The sequence below is a fragment of the Canis aureus genome, chromosome 4 (genome assembly GCF_053574225.1).
Source record: "Canis aureus isolate CA01 chromosome 4, VMU_Caureus_v.1.0, whole genome shotgun sequence".
In the NCBI taxonomy this organism is placed as follows: domain Eukaryota; kingdom Metazoa; phylum Chordata; class Mammalia; order Carnivora; family Canidae; genus Canis; species Canis aureus.
The window spans coordinates 11976016-11995973 of NC_135614.1; the positions used below are offsets into that span (position 1 = coordinate 11976016).

Below are 19958 nucleotides of genomic sequence, written 5' to 3' on the forward strand. Positions count from 1 at the left end.
GCTGAAGAACAGGAGAGGCCAGGGGCCCGCCGGCGCCGGCCCCGGCCCGCGGCACACCCCGACACCCCCCCGCAGCCCCCAGGCCCCAGCCCCCGGCCCCCGGCCCCCGGCCCCCGGCCCCCAGCGAGCGGCCCGATGTGGGGCGGCGTGCCATCCGGGGAGCCGAGCGGCGGCGACGAGCCCGACAGGCCGGGGACGGGAGCGCGCCCGGGCTCCCGCGACAGACTCGGCTCCGGGGTGCGGGACGCGTCTTGGCCCCCACCCCCCGGCCCGGGCAGGCGCCCTCCGCCACCCCGGGCGCGGCGCGGGAGGCGGTCAGTCCATCAGTCGGGCCGGCAGGCGAGCATGCAGGCAGGCAGGCAGGCAGGCAGGCAGGCAGGCGTTCAGGCGGGCCGCACAGGGCGGGCGGAGGAGGGCTGAGGAGCGGCGGGCGCCCGGCCTGGAGAGGCGCAGAGCAGGCTCTTGGGGCGCCCAGCGGCAGGTGCGGACGTCTACGGCCATACCACCCTGAACGCGCCCGATCTCGTCTGATCTCGGAAGCTAAGCAGGGTCGGGCCTGGTTAGTACTTGGATGGGAGACCGCCTGGGAATACCGGGTGCTGTAGGCTTTTTTTCTTCGGCCTTCCTGTCCGTCCCTTTGCCGCCAACACCCCCCTCGCCCAACGCGGCGGCGGCGGCGGCGGCGGCGCCCTCCGGACGACCCCTGCCATGGCCCCCGCCCCGCCGGGACCACCGCAGGGCGCCGCGGGGCACCGAGGGCGCCCGCTGCACGGGCAGGACGCCACTACATACACCACACACCTCCTCTTCCTCCCAGCCCTTCAACCTCGCAGCCCTTCAACGACGCCCACCCGCATCCTAGCCGGCCGCGCGTCCCAGGGGGCCGAGGGGGCCGAGGGGGCCCGAAGGGGCCCAGGGAGGGGACGGGGCGACAGCCGGAACCTCGGGGCGGGGGCGCGGGGGGGCGGTGCGGTCGCTGGGGGGAGACAGGTGGGGGCTGGATCCCGTCCTCGCAGGCCTGCGAGGCCCTCGGTGGGGCCGAGGGGGGGGTGCTTGGGAGCCGGGGGCCGGGGGCCGGGACTGCCTGCGGGCCCTCCTCGCCCCGCCCCAGGCCCCGCCCCCAGGCCCGCCCCCAGCCCCTAGCACCGCCCCCAGCGACCAAGCCACCCAGCCACCCGCAACACCCCCCCCACCTTCGGCCCGGGCCCGCCTGCACCTTCTCTCCGAAGGACATGCCCTCCGTCCCCCGCGGACCACCGTCCCTTCGGCCCTCAGCCCCGGGGTCCACGCTCCGCGTGCCCAGGACACCAACCAGACGGCCCGACCGCCGGGGGCCTCAGGCCCCCCGTTGGCGCCGGGCTCCGCGCTCCGTGACCCCGCGACAGCCAAGACCACAGCGACGCGGGGGCGGCCGGCACCCAGGCCCAAAGAGCCGCTCGGGACACAGCAAGACACACCACAGACACTCGCTCCGCGCCTGGGCCAGGGCGCCGCGCACGCACGCAGGCACACGGCCCCGCGGCGGTTCGGCTGATGGGCAGGAATGGGAGCGGAACGGCATCCCTGACCCCGTGGCTGCAGGGCCTGCGGCTGCCAGGGCTCCTGACGCAGCTCCAGGGCCTGCGCCCCTCCGGCGGGGTGGCTGCCTCGCCCCCACAGGCCGTGTGGCCCAGCTCCGAGTGCCTGTGTCCTTCCGTCTGTCTGTGTGTGTGTGTGTCGTGGGCACCTGTGTCTGTGTCCCTGCCTGTGCGACGATGGGGTCCGGCGGCGCGGGCGGCCCCGGCTTGGCTTTGAGCCAGGCGGGCTGAAGAACAGGAGAGGCCAGGGGCCCGCCGGCGCCGGCCCCGGCCCGCGGCACACCCCGACACCCCCCCGCAGCCCCCAGGCCCCAGCCCCCGGCCCCCGGCCCCCGGCCCCCGGCCCCCAGCGAGCGGCCCGATGTGGGGCGGCGTGCCATCCGGGGAGCCGAGCGGCGGCGACGAGCCCGACAGGCCGGGGACGGGAGCGCGCCCGGGCTCCCGCGACAGACTCGGCTCCGGGGTGCGGGACGCGTCTTGGCCCCCACCCCCCGGCCCGGGCAGGCGCCCTCCGCCACCCCGGGCGCGGCGCGGGAGGCGGTCAGTCCATCAGTCGGGCCGGCAGGCGAGCATGCAGGCAGGCAGGCAGGCAGGCAGGCGTTCAGGCGGGCCGCACAGGGCGGGCGGAGGAGGGCTGAGGAGCGGCGGGCGCCCGGCCTGGAGAGGCGCAGAGCAGGCTCTTGGGGCGCCCAGCGGCAGGCGCGGACGTCTACGGCCATACCACCCTGAACGCGCCCGATCTCGTCTGATCTCGGAAGCTAAGCAGGGTCGGGCCTGGTTAGTACTTGGATGGGAGACCGCCTGGGAATACCGGGTGCTGTAGGCTTTTTTTCTTCGGCCTTCCTGTCCGTCCCTTTGCCGCCAACACCCCCCTCGCCCAACGCGGCGGCGGCGGCGGCGGCGGCGGCGGCGGCGGCGGCGGCGGCGCCCTCCGGACGACCCCTGCCATGGCCCCCGCCCCGCCGGGACCACCGCAGGGCGCCGCGGGGCACCGAGGGCGCCCGCTGCACGGGCAGGACGCCACTACATACACCACACACCTCCTCTTCCTCCCAGCCCTTCAACCTCGCAGCCCTTCAACGACGCCCACCCGCATCCTAGCCGGCCGCGCGTCCCAGGGGGCCGAGGGGGCCGAGGGGGCCCGAAGGGGCCCAGGGAGGGGACAGGGCGACAGCCGGAACCTCGGGGCGGGGGCGCGGGGGGGCGGTGCGGTCGCTGGGGGGAGACGGGTGGGGGCTGGATCCCGTCCTCGCAGGCCTGCGAGGCCCTCCGTGGGGCCGAGGGGGGGGTGCTTGGGAGCCGGGGGCCGGGGGCCGGGCCTGCCTGCGGGCCCTCCTCGCCCCGCCCCAGGCCCCGCCCCCAGGCCCGCCCCCAGCCCCTAGCACCGCCCCCAGCGACCAAGCCACCCAGCCACCCGCAACACCCCCCCCACCTTCGGCCCGGGCCCGCCTGCACCTTCTCTCCGAAGGACATGCCCTCCGTCCCCCGCGGACCACCGTCCCTTCGGCCCTCAGCCCCGGGGTCCACGCTCCGCGTGCCCAGGACACCAACCAGACGGCCCGACCGCCGGGGGCCTCAGGCCCCCCGTTGGCGCCGGGCTCCGCGCTCCGTGACCCCGCGACAGCCAAGACCACAGCGACGCGGGGGCGGCCGGCACCCAGGCCCAAAAGAGCCGCTCGGGACACAGCAAGACACACCACAGACACTCGCTCCGCGCCTGGGCCAGGGCGCCGCGCACGCACGCAGGCACACGGCCCCGCGGCGGTTCGGCTGATGGGCAGGAATGGGAGCGGAACGGCATCCCTGACCCCGTGGCTGCAGGGCCTGCGGCTGCCAGGGCTCCTGACGCAGCTCCAGGGCCTGCGCCCCTCCGGCGGGGTGGCTGCCTCGCCCCCACAGGCCGTGTGGCCCAGCTCCGAGTGCCTGTGTCCTTCCGTCTGTCTGTGTGTGTGTGTGTCGTGGGCACCTGTGTCTGTGTCCCTGCCTGTGCGACGATGGGGTCCGGCGGCGCGGGCGGCCCCGGCTTGGCTTTGAGCCAGGCGGGCTGAAGAACAGGAGAGGCCAGGGGCCCGCCGGCGCCGGCCCCGGCCCGCGGCACACCCCGACACCCCCCCGCAGCCCCCAGGCCCCAGCCCCCGGCCCCCGGCCCCCGGCCCCCGGCCCCCAGCGAGCGGCCCGATGTGGGGCGGCGTGCCATCCGGGGAGCCGAGCGGCGGCGACGAGCCCGACAGGCCGGGGACGGGAGCGCGCCCGGGCTCCCGCGACAGACTCGGCTCCGGGGTGCGGGACGCGTCTTGGCCCCCACCCCCCGGCCCGGGCAGGCGCCCTCCGCCACCCCGGGCGCGGCGCGGGAGGCGGTCAGTGCATCAGTCGGGCCGGCAGGCGAGCATGCAGGCAGGCAGGCAGGCAGGCAGGCGTTCAGGCGGGCCGCACAGGGCGGGCGGAGGAGGGCTGAGGAGCGGCGGGCGCCCGGCCTGGAGAGGCGCAGAGCAGGCTCTTGGGGCGCCCAGCGGCAGGCGCGGACGTCTACGGCCATACCACCCTGAACGCGCCCGATCTCGTCTGATCTCGGAAGCTAAGCAGGGTCGGGCCTGGTTAGTACTTGGCTGGGAGACCGCCTGGGAATACCGGGTGCTGTAGGCTTTTTTTCTTCGGCCTTCCTGTCCGTCCCTTTGCCGCCAACACCCCCCTCGCCCAACGCGGCGGCGGCGGCGGCGGCGGCGGCGGCGGCGCCCTCCGGACGACCCCTGCCATGGCCCCCGCCCCGCCGGGACCACCGCAGGGCGCCGCGGGGCACCGAGGGCGCCCGCTGCACGGGCAGGACGCCACTACATACACCACACACCTCCTCTTCCTCCCAGCCCTTCAACCTCGCAGCCCTTCAACGACGCCCACCCGCATCCTAGCCGGCCGCGCGTCCCAGGGGGCCGAGGGGGCCGAGGGGGCCCGAAGGGGCCCAGGGAGGGGACGGGGCGACAGCCGGAACCTCGGGGCGGGGGCGCGGGGGGGCGGTGCGGTCGCTGGGGGGAGACGGGTGGGGGCTGGATCCCGTCCTCGCAGGCCTGCGAGGCCCTCGGTGGGGCCGAGGGGGGGGGTGCTTGGGAGCCGGGGGCCGGGGGCCGGGCCTGCCTGCGGGCCCTCCTCGCCCCGCCCCAGGCCCCGCCCCCAGGCCCGCCCCCAGCCCCTAGCAATTCCCTGGCACCGCCCCCAGCGACCAAGCCACCCAGCTACCCGCAACACCCCCCCACCTTCGGCCCGGGCCCGCCTGAACCTTCTCTCCGAAGGACATGCCCTCCGTCCCCCGCGGACCACCGTCCCTTCGGCCCTCAGCCCCGGGGTCCACGCTCCGCGTGCCCAGGACACCAACCAGACGGCCCGACCGCCGGGGGCCTCAGGCCCCCCGTTGGCGCCGGGCTCCGCGCTCCGTGACCCCGCGACAGCCAAGACCACAGCGACGCGGGGGCGGCCGGCACCCAGGCCCAAAAGAGCCGCTCGGGACACAGCAAGACACACCACAGACACTCGCTCCGCGCCTGGGCCAGGGCGCCGCGCACGCACGCAGGCACACGGCCCCGCGGCGGTTCGGCTGATGGGCAGGAATGGGAGCGGAACGGCATCCCTGACCCCGTGGCTGCAGGGCCTGCGGCTGCCAGGGCTCCTGACGCAGCTCCAGGGCCTGCGCCCCTCCGGCGGGGTGGCTGCCTCGCCCCCACAGGCCGTGTGGCCCAGCTCCGAGTGCCTGTGTCCTTCCGTCTGTCTGTGTGTGTGTGTGTCGTGGGCACCTGTGTCTGTGTCCCTGCCTGTGCGACGATGGGGTCCGGCGGCGCGGGCGGCCCCGGCTTGGCTTTGAGCCAGGCGGGCTGAAGAACAGGAGAGGCCAGGGGCCCGCCGGCGCCGGCCCCGGCCCGCGGCACACCCCGACACCCCCCCGCAGCCCCCAGGCCCCAGCCCCCGGCCCCCGGCCCCCGGCCCCCGGCCCCCAGCGAGCGGCCCGATGTGGGGCGGCGTGCCATCCGGGGAGCCGAGCGGCGGCGACGAGCCCGACAGGCCGGGGACGGGAGCGCGCCCGGGCTCCCGCGACAGACTCGGCTCCGGGGTGCGGGACGCGTCTTGGCCCCCACCCCCCGGCCCGGGCAGGCGCCCTCCGCCACCCCGGGCGCGGCGCGGGAGGCGGTCAGTCCATCAGTCGGGCCGGCAGGCGAGCATGCAGGCAGGCAGGCAGGCAGGCAGGCAGGCGTTCAGGCGGGCCGCACAGGGCGGGCGGAGGAGGGCTGAGGAGCGGCGGGCGCCCGGCCTGGAGAGGCGCAGAGCAGGCTCTTGGGGCGCCCAGCGGCAGGCGCGGACGTCTACGGCCATACCACCCTGAACGCGCCCGATCTCGTCTGATCTCGGAAGCTAAGCAGGGTCGGGCCTGGTTAGTACTTGGATGGGAGACCGCCTGGGAATACCGGGTGCTGTAGGCTTTTTTCTTCGGCCTTCCTGTCCGTCCCTTTGCCGCCAACACCCCCCTCGCCCAACGCGGCGGCGGCGGCGGCGGCGGCGGCGGCGGCGGCGGCGGCGCCCTCCGGACGACCCCTGCCATGGCCCCCGCCCCGCCGGGACCACCGCAGGGCGCCGCGGGGCACCGAGGGCGCCCGCTGCACGGGCAGGACGCCACTACATACACCACACACCTCCTCTTCCTCCCAGCCCTTCAACCTCGCAGCCCTTCAACGACGCCCACCCGCATCCTAGCCGGCCGCGCGTCCCAGGGGGCCGAGGGGGCCGAGGGGGCCCGAAGGGGCCCAGGGAGGGGACGGGGCGACAGCCGGAACCTCGGGGCGGGGGCGCGGGGGGGCGGTGCGGTCGCTGGGGGGAGACGGGTGGGGGCTGGATCCCGTCCTCGCAGGCCTGCGAGGCCCTCGGTGGGGCCGAGGGGGGGGTGCTTGGGAGCCGGGGGCCGGGGGCCGGGCCTGCCTGCGGGCCCTCCTCGCCCCGCCCCAGGCCCCGCCCCCAGGCCCGCCCCCAGCCCCTAGCACCGCCCCCAGCGACCAAGCCACCCAGCCACCCGCAACACCCCCCCCACCTTCGGCCCGGGCCCGCCTGCACCTTCTCTCCGAAGGACATGCCCTCCGTCCCCCGCGGACCACCGTCCCTTCGGCCCTCAGCCCCGGGGGCCACGCTCCGCGTGCCCAGGACACCAACCAGACGGCCCGACCGCCGGGGGCCTCAGGCCCCCCGTTGGCGCCGGGCTCCGCGCTCCGTGACCCCGCGACAGCCAAGACCACAGCGACGCGGGGACGGCCGGCACCCAGGCCCAAAAGAGCCGCTCGGGACACAGCAAGACACACCACAGACACTCGCTCCGCGCCTGGGCGAGGGCGCCGCGCACGCACGCAGGCACACGGCCCCGCGGCGGTTCGGCTGATGGGCAGGAATGGGAGCGGAACGGCATCCCTGACCCCGTGGCTGCAGGGCCTGCGGCTGCCAGGGCTCCTGACGCAGCTCCAGGGCCTGCGCCCCTCCGGCGGGGTGGCTGCCTCGCCCCCACAGGCCGTGTGGCCCAGCTCCGAGTGCCTGTGTCCTTCCGTCTGTCTGTGTGTGTGTGTGTCGTGGGCACCTGTGTCTGTGTCCCTGCCTGTGCGACGATGGGGTCCGGCGGCGCGGGCGGCCCCGGCTTGGCTTTGAGCCAGGCGGGCTGAAGAACAGGAGAGGCCAGGGGCCCGCCGGCGCCGGCCCCGGCCCGCGGCACACCCCGACACCCCCCCGCAGCCCCCAGGCCCCAGCCCCCGGCCCCCGGCCCCCGGCCCCCGGCCCCCAGCGAGCGGCCCGATGTGGGGCGGCGTGCCATCCGGGGAGCCGAGCGGCGGCGACGAGCCCGACAGGCCGGGGACGGGAGCGCGCCCGGGCTCCCGCGACAGACTCGGCTCCGGGGTGCGGGACGCGTCTTGGCCCCCACCCCCCGGCCCGGGCAGGCGCCCTCCGCCACCCCGGGCGCGGCGCGGGAGGCGGTCAGTCCATCAGTCGGGCCGGCAGGCGAGCATGCAGGCAGGCAGGCAGGCAGGCAGGCAGGCGTTCAGGCGGGCCGCACAGGGCGGGCGGAGGAGGGCTGAGGAGCGGCGGGCGCCCGGCCTGGAGAGGCGCAGAGCAGGCTCTTGGGGCGCCCAGCGGCAGGCGCGGACGTCTACGGCCATACCACCCTGAACGCGCCCGATCTCGTCTGATCTCGGAAGCTAAGCAGGGTCGGGCCTGGTTAGTACTTGGATGGGAGACCGCCTGGGAATACCGGGTGCTGTAGGCTTTTTTTCTTCGGCCTTCCTGTCCGTCCCTTTGCCGCCAACACCCCCCTCGCCCAACGCGGCGGCGGCGGCGGCGGCGGCGGCGGCGGCGGCGGCGGCGGCGCCCTCCGGACGACCCCTGCCATGGCCCCCGCCCCGCCGGGACCACCGCAGGGCACGGCGGGGCACCGAGGGCGCCCGCTGCACGGGCAGGACGCCACTACATACACCACACACCTCCTCTTCCTCCCAGCCCTTCAACGACGCCCACCCGCATCCTAGCCGGCCGCGTGTCTCAGGGGGCCGAGGGGGCCGAGGGGGCCCGAAGGGGCCCAGGGAGCGGTCGGGGCGACAGCCGGAACCTCGGGGCTGGGGCGCGGGGGGGCGGTGCGGTCGCTGGGGGGAGACGGGTGGGGGCTGGATCCCGTCCTCACAGGCCTGCGAGGCCCTCGGTGGGGCCGAGGGGGGGGTGGTTGGGGGCCGGGGGCCGGGGGCCGGGCCTGCCTGCGGGCCCTCCTCGCCCCGCCCCAGGCCCCTCCCCCAGGCCCGCCCCCAGCCCCTAGCACCGCCCCCAGCGACCAAGCCACCCAGCCACCCGCAACACCCCCCCCACCTTCGGCCCGGGCCCGCCTGCACCTTCTCTCCGAAGGACATGCCCTCCGTCCCCCGCGGACCACCGTCCCTTCGGCCCTCAGCCCCGGGGGCCACGCTCCGCGTGCCCAGGACACCAACCAGACGGCCCGGCCGCCGGGGGCCTCAGGCCCCCCGTTGGCGCCGGGCTCCGCGCTCCGTGACCCCGCGACAGCCAAGACCACAGCGACGCGGGGGCGGCCGGCACCCAGGCCCAAAGAGCCGCTCGGGACACAGCAAGACACACCACAGACACTCGCTCCGCGCCTGGGCCAGGGCGCCGCGCACGCACGCAGGCACACGGCCCCGCGGCGGTTCGGCTGATGGGCAGGAATGGGAGCGGAACGGCATCCCTGACCCCGTGGCTGCAGGGCCTGCGGCTGCCAGGGCTCCTGACGCAGCTCCAGGGCCTGCGCCCCTCCGGCGGGGTGGCTGCCTCGCCCCCACAGGCCGTGTGGCCCAGCTCCGAGTGCCTGTGTCCTTCCGTCTGTCTGTGTGTGTGTGTGTCGTGGGCACCTGTGTCTGTGTCCCTGCCTGTGCGACGATGGGGTCCGGCGGCGCGGGCGGCCCCGGCTTGGCTTTGAGCCAGGCGGGCTGAAGAACAGGAGAGGCCAGGGGCCCGCCGGCGCCGGCCCCGGCCCGCGGCACACCCCGACACCCCCCCGCAGCCCCCAGGCCCCAGCCCCCGGCCCCCGGCCCCCAGCGAGCGGCCCGATGTGGGGCGGCGTGCCATCCGGGGAGCCGAGCGGCGGCGACGAGCCCGACAGGCCGGGGACGGGAGCGCGCCCGGGCTCCCGCGACAGACTCGGCTCCGGGGTGCGGGACGCGTCTTGGCCCCCACCCCCCGGCCCGGGCAGGCGCCCTCCGCCACCCCGGGCGCGGCGCGGGAGGCGGTCAGTCCATCAGTCGGGCCGGCAGGCGAGCATGCAGGCAGGCAGGCAGGCAGGCAGGCGTTCAGGCGGGCCGCACAGGGCGGGCGGAGGAGGGCTGAGGAGCGGCGGGCGCCCGGCCTGGAGAGGCGCAGAGCAGGCTCTTGGGGCGCCCAGCGGCAGGCGCGGCCGTCTACGGCCATACCACCCTGAACGCGCCCGATCTCGTCTGATCTCGGAAGCTAAGCAGGGTCGGGCCTGGTTAGTACTTGGATGGGAGACCGCCTGGGAATACCGGGTGCTGTAGGCTTTTTTTCTTCGGCCTTCCTGTCCGTCCCTTTGCCGCCAACACCCCCCTCGCCCAACGCGGCGGCGGCGGCGGCGGCGGCGGCGGCGGCGGCGGCGGCGGCGGCGCCCTCCGGACGACCCCTGCCATGGCCCCCGCCCCGCCGGGACCACCGCAGGGCGCCGCGGGGCACCGAGGGCGCCCGCTGCACGGGCAGGACGCCACTACATACACCACACACCTCCTCTTCCTCCCAGCCCTTCAACCTCGCAGCCCTTCAACGACGCCCACCCGCATCCTAGCCGGCCGCGCGTCCCAGGGGGCCGAGGGGGCCGAGGGGGCCCGAAGGGGCCCAGGGAGGGGACGGGGCGACAGCCGGAACCTCGGGGCGGGGGCGCGGGGGGGCGGTGCGGTCGCTGGGGGGAGACGGGTGGGGGCTGGATCCCGTCCTCGCAGGCCTGCGAGGCCCTCCGTGGGGCCGAGGGGGGGTGCTTGGGGGCCGGGGGCCGGGCCTGCCTGCGGGCCCTCCTCGCCCCGCCCCGGGCCCCGCCCCCAGGCCCGCCCCCAGCCCCTAGCAATTCCCTGGCACCGCCCCCAGCGACCAAGCCACCCAGCCACCCGCAACACCCCCCCCACCTTCGGCCCGGGCCCGCCTGCACCTTCTCTCCGAAGGACATGCCCTCCGTCCCCCGCGGACCACCGTCCCTTCGGCCCTCAGCCCCGGGGGCCACGCTCCGCGTGCCCAGGACACCAACCAGACGGCCCGGCCGCCGGGGGCCTCAGGCCCCCCGTTGGCGCCGGGCTCCGCGCTCCGTGACCCCGCGACAGCCAAGACCACGGCGACGCGGGGGCGGCCGGCACCCAGGCCCAAAGAGCCGCTCGGGACACAGCAAGACACACCACAGACACTCGCTCCGCGCCTGGGCCAGGGCGCCGCGCACGCACGCAGGCACACGGCCCCGCGGCGGTTCGGCTGATGGGCAGGAATGGGAGCGGAACGGCATCCCTGACCCCGTGGCTGCAGGGCCTGCGGCTGCCAGGGCTCCTGACGCAGCTCCAGGGCCTGCGCCCCTCCGGCGGGGTGGCTGCCTCGCCCCCACAGGCCGTGTGGCCCAGCTCCGAGTGCCTGTGTCCTTCCGTCTGTCTGTGTGTGTGTGTGTCGTGGGCACCTGTGTCTGTGTCCCTGCCTGTGCGACGATGGGGTCCGGCGGCGCGGGCGGCCCCGGCTTGGCTTTGAGCCAGGCGGGCTGAAGAACAGGAGAGGCCAGGGGCCCGCCGGCGCCGGCCCCGGCCCGCGGCACACCCCGACACCCCCCCGCAGCCCCCAGGCCCCAGCCCCCGGCCCCCGGCCCCCGGCCCCCGGCCCCCAGCGAGCGGCCCGATGTGGGGCGGCGTGCCATCCGGGGAGCCGAGCGGCGGCGACGAGCCCGACAGGCCGGGGACGGGAGCGCGCCCGGGCTCCCGCGACAGACTCGGCTCCGGGGTGCGGGACGCGTCTTGGCCCCCACCCCCCGGCCCGGGCAGGCGCCCTCCGCCACCCCGGGCGCGGCGCGGGAGGCGGTCAGTCCATCAGTCGGGCCGGCAGGCGAGCATGCAGGCAGGCAGGCAGGCAGGCAGGCAGGCGTTCAGGCGGGCCGCACAGGGCGGGCGGAGGAGGGCTGAGGAGCGGCGGGCGCCCGGCCTGGAGAGGCGCAGAGCAGGCTCTTGGGGCGCCCAGCGGCAGGCGCGGACGTCTACGGCCATACCACCCTGAACGCGCCCGATCTCGTCTGATCTCGGAAGCTAAGCAGGGTCGGGCCTGGTTAGTACTTGGATGGGAGACCGCCTGGGAATACCGGGTGCTGTAGGCTTTTTTTTCCTGTTGTTTTGCCTTCCTTAACTTCCTTTTTTCTTGTGGCATAGTTGAGGCAGGGAGTTTCATCTTTGGAATAAACGTCATCTGTTTGTTTTACTCTTATTATCTCCATGTCCATATTTTAGGATTCTAAATGCAATTCTTTGTATTAATCTTTTGGTTTTATGAATTTTGTATGTGAGTTCTCTCCGTGTATTCTTCCAATTTCGGAAAACTTTAGTCGTATTTTGTAAATATCCTGTGCATATCTTTATTAGTTTTTCCTTATATTTCGGATCTTGTCTTTCATGGAAGATCTTCTCTCCCAATCCTCTTGTTATCTCCCTTGAAGTCATGTGATTTAGGCTATCAAATTTTGAGTCGTATAGGTAGATTCACTTCATCTCACTGCAATATTAGATGATATACCTTTGGTATCTCACTCGATTTTCTCTATCAGAGAATGCAAGTTCTTACTTATATTCCTTGGAGCACAGGACTAAATCTCCTTGACTTCAGTGCAAAAGTGTTTTGATCTCTGCCCGCAGGTTTGATATTTCTCTTTCAAGGCTCTGAGATCTCAGTCCAAATTATTTCATGTTGGTCATCAATCCCCCTTGTCTCTTAAAAGCCTGGAAGACCTCAGTACATATTTTCCCCTGATCTCTGCCTTCATCTGGTGAAATCTCCTTTCTGATGCTTTAAGGTATCTGATTCCAAACCTTGTAATATTTGGCCAGCATTTCATGAGATCTAGTCCTCCAAGCCTCATGAGATCCCAGTTTAAATTTGGCTTGATCATGCCTTCTGGGTGACTCATTTGTTGAGCATTTAACTTTGGCTTCATTCATTTTTGGGGGGTCCTATAATGGAGGCTTGCATAGACTTCCTGCAGGGAACTTGCTTCTCACTCTGCCTATGTTTCTGACTCTCTCATGAGTAAATAAATAAAAACTTTAAAATTAAAAAAAAAAAAATATATATCACAAATCTCTACCCTCAAATTGTGAGGTCTCATCCACCAAGCCTCAGGAAATCTCAGACCAAATCACGCAGACACCATTAAATCTCATGTGACTTCTGTGCAACTCTCACATGCATTTTCCTTGATCACCTCTGACAAGTATTGGGTGATCAAAATCTCACATGATTGTGCCCATCATTTCTTGTGTTCTCTGTCTAAATTTCACAGAATCTCATCTCATGTCTTGTGAGATATCTTCTGTGAAGCCTCATGATTTCTCAGGCCAAATTGCATGTGATCTTGTCCAGGCATTTGTGAAATTTCTTCCACCAAGTACTGTGAGTTCTCAGTCCAAATCTCAGTAGGTCACTGCAAAATATCATAAGACTTCAGTGTAAATCTTGTGAGGTCTTGGCTCACAGTTTTAGTGACCTCCTCTGCCAAGCCTCAGGAAGTTTCAGTTCAAGTCTCATGTGATCTTAGCTAGGCATCTCATGAAATCTGCGGGAAGCTTCATAAAATATCATGTGATCATGATATGTCATGTGATCTCCTCCCACATCTTGTGATCTCTCCTCTGCCAAACATTGGGAGATTTCAGTCCAAATCTCTCATGATCTTAGCCTTCAAATCATGAGATCTCCTCCTCCAAACCTGACGAGACCTCATTAAAATTTCGCATGATTTTGCTTCCTCTCTTGTGAGGTGTCAGTCCAAATCTTTGTTGATCTCGGCCTGCAGTGCTGGTGCAGATCTCCTCTGCCAATCCCTGAAAGATCTCACTCCAAATCTCACATAATCTGGTCTTCTATCTTGCAAGAACTCCTCTGCTAAGTATTGCGAGGTCTCCAGCCAAACCTCCCATAGTTTCAGCTAGCAATTGGTGAGATGTCCTCTGCCAAGCCTCACTATATCTCAGGGCTAATCTCATGTGATCTCGGCTGGCAATTCTGCAGAGTATCCTCTGAAAAGCCCCTCAAGATCTCATTCCATATCTCTTATGATCCCGGGCCGCATATTGTAAGATTTCCTCTTTCAAGCCTGACGTGGTATCAGGACAAATATGCGAGATCTCAGCCAGCATGTTGCATGATCTCTTCTACCTACCCTAGCAAGATCTCAGTGCAAGTCTCATGTGATCTTGTTCTGGCAATGGTGATATTTCCTCCATCAAACGTCGAGATGTCTCAGTCCATATCTCAAGAAGTCACCGCCAATTCTCTCATGACTTCAGCACAAATCTCTTGAGGTCTCACCAGGATGGTCCAAGATCTCCTCCACTAAGATCATGAGATCTTGGCCTGCAATTCCAGTGGCCTACTCTGAAAAAGTCTTTATATCTCTGTCCAAATCTCATGTGATAACAGCTCTCATTTGGTGAGATCTCTCTCAAATCTTGCAGGATCTTGGCAGGCATTTTGCAAGATCTCATTACACATCTCCTGAAATCTCCTCCCACTGTACTTGTGAGATCACAGTACAAATCTTGGGTGATATCTTACCTCGTGAGCTCTGCTCCCTCAAGCTCCCCCCCCCCCCCCCCCCCCCCCGTTTCAGTCCAAATCTCATGAGATCTCCGCCCACATCTCCAGAGATCTACTCCTTAAAGCCTCACGAGGTTTCTGTCCAAATCTCACGTGATCTTCACCCGAATTTGGGAAATCTTGGTCCATGTTTCTGGAGATCTCTTCCCTAAGCCTCATGATATCAGTCTTTTTTTTTTTTTTAATATTTTATTTATTCATTCATGAGAGGCACAGAGAGAGAGAAAGCGAGAGGCAGAGACACAGGCAGAGGGAGAAGCTGACTCCATACAGGGAGCCCAACGTGGGACTTGATTCCAGGTCTCCAGGATCAGGCCCTGGGCAGAAGGCGGTGCTAAACCACTGGGCCACCGGGGCTGCCCATGAAATAAATCACAGTCTAAATATTGCATAATCTTGGCCCATGTCTCACAAGTGTCATGAGGTATTAGTCCAAATTTCACGTGATCTCAGCCACATTTTGCAACATCTTTTCCACCAAGCCTCGAGAGATCACAGTACAAATATAGATAGAGATATCTCTACCTATTTTTGTGAGATCTCAGCCCACATTGTGTGAAATCTCCTTCACCAAGTTTTGGGAGATCTCAGATCATATCTCATCAGATCTCCTTCACCAAGTATCATGAGTTCTCAATCCAATTCTTGCATGATTTCACCCCACATCGTGCGAGTTCTCCTCTACCAAGTCTCATGAGGTCGCTGTCCAATTATCGTGTGATTTTGGCCCATGCCTCTTGAGATATCCTCTATCAAGTCTTTTGAGGTCTCTACCATATCTTGATCTCGTCCACCTCTTACCTAGAGATCTCAGCGCACATCTCACGATATCTTCTCCACCAAGTTTCGTTGGATCCTAGTTCAAATCTTGTGATATCTCCTTCACCAAGTGTGGTGAGACTTCAACTGCCATCTGTAATTTTTAGAGCAGAGATCCTTTATCTCTTTGGTTAGGTTTATTCCTAGGTACCTTGTGGGGTTTTTTTGTGCAAATGTAAATGGCATATATTCCTTAATTTATTTTCTTATGTCGCATTGTTCGTGTAAAGAAATGCTACTAATTTCTGTCCATTGATTTTATATCCTGCCACATTGCTGACTTGCTGTGTAAGTTACAGCTATTTTGGGGTGGAGTCTTTTGGGTTTTCATGGCATCTGCAAAGAGTGAGAGTTTGACATCTTCGTTAATTTGAATGCCTTTTATGTCTTTTTGTTGTCTGATTGCTGAGGCTAGGACTCTTAGTACTATGTTGGACAACAGTTGTAAGCGTGAGCATCTGTCATATTCCTGACCTTAGGGAAAAACTCGTTTTTCCCCATTGAGAATGATAGTCACTGTGGGCTTTTTGTATATTGCTTTCATGATACCAAGATATGTTCCTTCCATTCCTACACTATGGAACATTTTAGTCAAGAAAGGATGAGGTATTTTATCAAACTCTTTTTTTTTGCAATAATTGAGAGAATTATTTAGTTCTTGTCCTTTTTTTTGATAATGTAATATATCACATTGATTGATTTGTTGATGTTGAACCACCTTTGCAGCCCAGGAATAAATCCTACTTGGTCATGGTGAATAATCCTTCTAATGTACTTTTGGATACTATTGACTAGTATTTTGGTCAGAATTTTTCATCCATGCTCATCAGGGATATTGGTTTGTAATTCTCTTTTTTGGTAGGGTCTTTGGTTTTAGGATCAAGGTAATGCTGGTCTCATAGAATGAGTTTGGAAGTTTTCCTTCCATTTCTATTTTTGAAGCAGCTACATGAGAATAGGTATTAGTTCTTTAAATGTTTGGTAGAATTCCCCTGGGAAGCCATCCAGCCTTGGCCTCTTGTTTGTTGTTGGGAGATTTTTTTTTTTTTATGACTGCTTTAATTCTTGCTGGCTATGGGTGTGTTCAGGTTTTCTCTCTCTTTTTTAAGATTTTATTTATTTATTCATGAGAGAGAGAGACAGAGACAGAGACACAGGCAGAGGGAGAAGCAGGCACCATGCAGGGAGCCTGATGTGGGACTCAATCTCAGGCCTCCAGGATCACACCCTGAGTTGAAGACAGATGCTCAACCACTGAGCCACCCAGGGGTCCCAGGTTTTCTCTTTATTCCTGTTTCAGATTTGGTAGTTTATAAGTTTCCAGGAATGCATCCATTTCTTCCAGATTGCCTAACTTGTTGGCATATATTTGCTGATCAAAAAATGATGTTTTTTATTTCCTTGGTGTTTGTTGTGATCTCTTTTTCATTCTTGATTATATTAACTTGGATCCTTTCTCTTTTCTTGTTGATAAGACTGGTTAAGGGCTTGCTGACCTTATAAATTCTTTCAAAGAACCAGCTCCTAGCTTCATTGATATGTTCAATTGTGGGGTTTTTTTTTTTTTTTTTTTGGTTCCTCTTTCATTGATTTCTGCTCTGTTCTGTATTATTTCCCATTTCCTGTTTGGTTTATGCTTTATTTGCTGTTCTCTCTCCAGCTTCTTTTGATGTATGGTTAGCTTGTGTATTTGAGACTTTTCTTGTGTCTTGAGAAAGGCTTGTATTGCTATGTACTTCCCTCTTAGGACTGCCTTTGCTGCATACCAAAGGTTTTGAACAGTTGTGTTTTCATTTTCATTTGTTTCTATGATTTTAAAATAATTCTTCTTTAATTCCCTGGTTGATGCTTTCATTATTTAATAGGATGCTCTTTACCCTCCAAATATTTTAGTTCCTTTCCCATTTCCTCTTGTGATTGAGTTCAAGTATCAAAGCATTGTGGTATACAAATAATAATCTGTGGTCGTCTTCCCCTTAACCCCAGTCCCCCCCCCCCCAAAAAAAAAGATAAAGATAAGCCACCTCTTAACATAGCCAGAACTCACATAATCTTGGGGCAAATCATGCCAGTTCTCAGGTTACCTATCAGGAAAACCTCAGACCAAATCTCAGGAGATCCCTGGACAAATCTTGAGAGATCAAAGGCCATTGTGGAACTCAGCCAAAATCTCCTGAGAGGTTGGGCCTAATCTCACAAGATCTATGGCCAAATCTTGGGAGAACCGATGAGAAATCTTATGGAAACTTGGCAGGACTGGGAACTCCCTAGCCTTGACTCCTGTGCAACTAATAGCTAATGTTGGAACATTCTTGGTTTGGGGAACCTTGGGAGCACCTGGCATTATACAACTGCCCATAGATGTCATTCTCATGTTAAGATTCGATACGGAGCCCTGAAATAGGGATGAATGGCCTCCAGATCTCTTACAGTGATTAAGTTAGAGGTGATAGAAAAAGGAGTCCAGTAGGCACAGGGAGAGGCAAATGAGCATAGGAGCTGACTCATTTGAACACACAGGAAGACTCCCCAGGTGCTTTCCTAGGATTTCCACATTTCAGGACAATATGTCTGAGACTCACCAGCTGCAGAAATAAGCCACCTCTTCTATTTGCCAGATCTCAGTTGATCTTCGGGGAATTTCATGCAATCTCAGTCCAAATCTCATGAGATCTCATTTAAAATCTTGTGAGAGTATGGGCCTCACTGGGGAGATCAAGAGCCCAAACTCATGACGTCTCTGGTCAAAGTTCCTGGGCCTTCAGCAGGCTCTGACACTCCCTAGCAGAGCCTACTTGGACTGCTTAAGTGGATAGGGATGGCATATGCCAGGATTGGGCACAACTGCCAATATTTGCAGTTTTACAAATGCACAAAGGCATGAACTGCTGGAAGACATGAAGTGCTTTGCACCTAAACCCTGGAGTTTCAACATCCTGAGTTCTGTGGTGATAACAAGGTAGCACTGAACTTAGGACGAATGAACTCTGTGACCACTTATTCACATTAAAATGTTGGCAATAGAAACAAGAGGGCAGGAGGTGAAGGCAAAAGGTGAGCTAGACATCTGGGCACACAGGCAGGCTCCCAGGAGGCCTGGCCTTTTCCATGTTTTCAAGACTTAGAGGCTATCTCCATCTTTCTTGCCATCCCCCCCAAAAGATAAGCCATCTCTTTCCTTTGCCAGATCTATGTCATCTTGTAGCAAATCATGGGAATTTTCAGGCTACATCTCAGGAATCATCGGACCAAATCTTATGATCTCTAGACAAATCTTTTGAGATCAAAGGCCACTACTTGGATCTAAGCCAAAATTTCCTGAGACATCTGTCCAAATCTCAGAAGATCTATGGCCAAATATCACAATACCTGGAGCTAATCTCATGGGAACTTGGCAAGGGTGGGAACAACCTAGGCAGGACTCCTGTGCTGGATAATAGGTAGCACTGAGACATGCATGTTTTGCGGATTCCTGGAAACATCTGGCATTCCACAAATACCCTCAGACGCCATTGTGATATGTGGTTCAAAACAGGACACCAAAATAGGAATGAATGGCCTCCAAGTCCCTTATCGACATGACCTTAGAGGTAATAGACACAGGAGGGCATTAGGTGCAGGAAGAGGCAAGGAGCCAGGAACTTAGCTCATCTGAACACATAGAAAGGCTCCTTGGGTACTTTTCAAGGCTTCTGACATTTCAGGAAGGCCTGTTTTAGATTCACCTGCAGAAACAAGTCACCTCTTCCCTTTGCCAGATCTCACATGATCTTGGAACATGTTTTGGATGATCTTAGTTCAAATCTCATGAGATTTCATCAAAATCTCCCAATATTGGAACCAGCCATCAAGATCTAGGGCCAAATCTCATGAGACCTTTCTTTAGCCAAAGCTTCCAGTCCCTTGAGGGACTTGGCACTCCCTAGCAGAGCCTGCTTTGTGCTGCATGACTAGGTAGGGATGGCACATGCCCCGATTGAGCACAACTGCTAATATTTGCAGTTTCACAAATGCTCCTAGATAGGAACTGCAGGAAGACACATGGTGTCTCACACTCAAATCCCTGGTGTTTCAGCATCCTGGGTGAAGTAGGGGTAACAAGGTAGTAGCAATTTCAGGATAAATGGGCCCTGTGGCCTCTTAGACACACTAAACTGGATGTGATAGAAACAGGAGGGCAGATGGAGAAGGAAGAAACAATGTGCCCTGGAGCTGGATATCTGAGCACATAGGCAGACTCCCTGGAGGCTTTCCTAGTCTTTCAACAGGTTAAGGCTCTCTGTGTTTGTCTCACCTCACTCTAGTAAAAAAAGATAAGCCACCTCTTTCCTTAGCAAGGTCTCCTATAATATTTGGACAAATCTCAAAAACTTTCAGGCTACCCCTCAGGAATCCTAGGACCAAATCTCACAAGATCTCTGGACAAATCTTGAGAGATCAAAGCTTACTCCTTGGAACTTGGCCAAAATCTCTCGAGTGGTCAAACCTAGTCTTGAGAGATATATGGATAAATTTCATGAGACATGGAGAGAAATCTCATAGGAATTTGGCAGGAGTGGGATCTTCTTAGCCATTTTGATTTGGGGTCAAAATGAAATAGGGATGAATGGTCTCCAGATACCTTACTGGCATTGTTATAGGTGAGGGACACAGGAGGGCATAAGGTGCAGGAAGAGGCAAGGAGTCTGGGAGCTGGCTTATATGAACACAAGAAGTCTCCCTGGGTGCTTTCCCAGGCTTTCCACATTTCAGTACAGTCTGTTTGAAACTTACCATATGCAGAATCTAGCAATGTCTTCCCTTTGCGGGACCACACTTGATCTTCAGGCAAGTCTTGAGTGATCTCAGTCCAAATCTTGTGAGACTTCATCAAAATCTCAAAAGATCGTGGTCTTATGGTCAGTGAGATCTAGGTCCAAAATTCATGAGATCTCTGGACAATGCTCCTGGGCACTTGGTAGGACCTGGCACTCCCTAGGAAAGACTGCTTTGTAACTACTTAAGTACGTAGGTATGGCATATTCCAAGATTGGGAACAACTGGAAATATTTGCAGTTTCACAAATTCTCCCAGACACGTCCTGCACCAACACATAAGGTGTTTCATCCTATACCCCTAGTGATTCAGCATCCTGGGTGAAGGGGGAAGGGAACATCGCACTAATTCCAGATGAACGGG

The 19958-nt window shown here is 62.1% G+C and overlaps 7 non-coding genes across 7 annotated transcripts; all 7 read left to right on the forward strand.

Annotated features, from left to right (window-relative positions):
• The first annotated feature begins 489 nt into the window (after positions 1-489).
• LOC144313238 (5S ribosomal RNA) lies at positions 490-608 on the forward strand. Its single transcript, XR_013378962.1, has one exon. It is a non-coding gene; the product is annotated as a 5S ribosomal RNA (ribosomal RNA).
• Positions 609-2284: 1676 nt separating this feature from the next.
• LOC144313239 (5S ribosomal RNA) lies at positions 2285-2403 on the forward strand. Its single transcript, XR_013378963.1, has one exon. It is a non-coding gene; the product is annotated as a 5S ribosomal RNA (ribosomal RNA).
• A 1698-nt stretch (positions 2404-4101) lies between these two features.
• Positions 4102-4220, forward strand: LOC144313096 (5S ribosomal RNA). Its single transcript, XR_013378829.1, has one exon. It is a non-coding gene; the product is annotated as a 5S ribosomal RNA (ribosomal RNA).
• Positions 4221-5921: 1701 nt separating this feature from the next.
• LOC144313240 (5S ribosomal RNA) lies at positions 5922-6040 on the forward strand. Its single transcript, XR_013378964.1, has one exon. It is a non-coding gene; the product is annotated as a 5S ribosomal RNA (ribosomal RNA).
• A 1698-nt stretch (positions 6041-7738) lies between these two features.
• On the forward strand, positions 7739-7857 carry LOC144313241 (5S ribosomal RNA). Its single transcript, XR_013378965.1, has one exon. It is a non-coding gene; the product is annotated as a 5S ribosomal RNA (ribosomal RNA).
• Positions 7858-9524: 1667 nt separating this feature from the next.
• LOC144313093 (5S ribosomal RNA) lies at positions 9525-9643 on the forward strand. The gene has a single exon (XR_013378825.1). It is a non-coding gene; the product is annotated as a 5S ribosomal RNA (ribosomal RNA).
• A 1707-nt stretch (positions 9644-11350) lies between these two features.
• On the forward strand, positions 11351-11469 carry LOC144313094 (5S ribosomal RNA). The gene has a single exon (XR_013378827.1). It is a non-coding gene; the product is annotated as a 5S ribosomal RNA (ribosomal RNA).
• The last annotated feature ends 8489 nt before the right edge of the window (positions 11470-19958 follow it).